General features: G+C 45.5%; 1 protein-coding gene across 1 annotated transcript in view; it reads right to left on the reverse strand.

The window, feature by feature from the left end:
- The window catches only part of NRDE2 (NRDE-2, necessary for RNA interference, domain containing), a 52672-nt gene extending 50570 nt beyond the window's left edge, over nucleotides 1-2102 (reverse strand). Inside the window, exon 1 of the mRNA XM_011974313.1 lies at nucleotides 2095-2102. The gene's annotated coding sequence lies outside the window, so the exon portion shown is untranslated. The remainder of the gene's footprint in view (nucleotides 1-2094) is intronic.
- Between the last annotated feature and the right edge of the window lie 6 nt (nucleotides 2103-2108).

A 2108-nucleotide genomic window follows, 5' to 3' on the forward strand; every position in this document is an offset into this window, starting at 1 on the left:
AGCTACTCGGGAGACTGAGGCACAAGAATCACTTGAAGCCGGGAGGCAGAGGTTGCAGTGAGCTGAGATTGTACCACTGCACTCCACCCTGGGTGACAGAGTGAGACTGCCTCAAAAAAAAAAAAAGTAAAAGAAAAAAAAATTAGTTCCTACATAAAGCCTTCTTTGAACCTTCTGTTAGAAGTAATTATTCCTGGGCTGGGTGCAGTGGCTCACAAGTGTAATCCCAGCACTTTGGGAGGCTGCGGTGGGCAAATCACTTTAAAGTTAGGAGTTCGAGACCAGCCTGGCCAAAACGGTGAAATCCCGTCTCTCCCAAAAACACAAAAATTAGCCGGGCATGGTGGCGAGTGCCTGTAGTCCCAGCTACTTGGGAGGCTGAGGCAGGAGAAACACTTGAACCCGGGAGGAGGAGGCTGCAGTGAGGCAAGATCGTACAACTACACTCCAGCTTGGGCGACAGAGCAAGACTTGGTCTCAAAAAATAAATAAATAAATAAATAAAAAGAAGAAGTAATTAATCCTGTAGTTAACCTACGATATGTATAACATCCTATCTTGTACTATACACTTTTTAGGTGCACTCATGCATTCGTGCAACACATAATTATTAAGTAACTACTATCTATCTGTACATCTAGAAAATATTTATTTAACACCTATTATATTTTGGACCTGTGCTGGGGCTAACTATGCTCCAATGAACAGACAAACACTGCACAACCTGATAGAGATTACAGTCTAGTAAGGGAAGACTACAACTTTACACAAGAAATTACTCACAATTATAAGAAACAGGACGAGCGCAGCGGCTCATGCCTGTAATCCTAGCACTTTGGGAGCACCAAGGCAGAGGATCGCTTGAGCTCAGGAGTTTGAGACCAGCCTGGTCAACACAGTGAGACCTCGTCTCTACTAAATATTAAAAAAAATTAGCCAGGCCTGGTGGTGCACACCTGTAGTTCCAGCTATTCATGAGGCTGAGGCAGGAAGTTGAGCCCAGGAGTCTGAGGCGGCAGTGAGTTATGACAGCGCCACTGCACTCCAGCCTGGGCAACAGAGTGAGACCCTGTCTCAAAAGAAAAAAAAAATTAGGAGAAACGTTACAAAAAGTGTAGGAACTATATGAGAGGATGTAACAGACGTGTAAGACTCAATTGGGCTCTGTCGCATATGGCACATAATTTAGAATTACTTTTTCTTTTTTTTTTAAGAGACAAGGTCCGCCTCCCAGGGCGGGATGCAGCGGCAAGATCATGGCTCACTGCAGCCTCAAACTTCTGGGCTCAAGCAATCCTCTCACCTCGGCCTCTTGAGCAGCTGGTACTACAGGTGTGTACCACCATGCCCAGCTTTTTTTTAAGAGACAGGAGTCTCGCTATGTTGACCATGATGGTCATGAACTCCCGGGCTCAAACTATCCTTCCACCTACAGGTGTGGGCCACTGCTCCTGGCCAGGATTAATTACTTCTTAAATGAACTATGTACCCCAATTTTGAACAATGCAGCTCTGCTGGAAATGTCTGGGACTTAAGTAAAATGTGTAAAGCCATAACCTGATATACAGTAGGCCCTCAAGAATAAAAGTTAGTTCTTTTCACTGGGTGCTGTGCCCGTCCAGAGAGAAAATGATTAGATTTTGGATACTAATCCCCTAGCTCTAGGCTGCTAAGTAATACCAACCTAATAAGCATTTCACAAATAAGTAAAACAGGAAAGGAAGGAATACGTAATAAAAACATTCTGCATTTGCATCAAGGGTTTCCTTGAGATGTCGAGTATCACTATTTCCAATTTAAAGATGAAGTAACTGAGGCTCGAAAAAAGAACAGGACCTAACAACATCATAGAGAAGTCCCAGCTCCAGGGCATCTGCTGGTCTCTCTCCACCCCTCCATAACGCTACAACCTCGGCCCAGAACAGGCCTTTGGGCCCCAGACCTCGGAGGAGGTCTTGAGCCTTTCCCAGAAGGCTTTGCAGCGCCGCGGAGAACTCTGGGATACAAAAATCCAAGGCAAAAGGCTAGACCTGGGCCCGAAAAACGGCCTCTTAAGCCCCCCAAGTGCCTTCTTCGGCTCGTTTGTGTGCTTACCTTTTCTGGAGCTC

The sequence above is a fragment of the Mandrillus leucophaeus genome, unplaced genomic scaffold (genome assembly GCF_000951045.1).
Source record: "Mandrillus leucophaeus isolate KB7577 unplaced genomic scaffold, Mleu.le_1.0 Scaffold144, whole genome shotgun sequence".
Lineage (NCBI taxonomy): Eukaryota > Metazoa > Chordata > Mammalia > Primates > Cercopithecidae > Mandrillus > Mandrillus leucophaeus.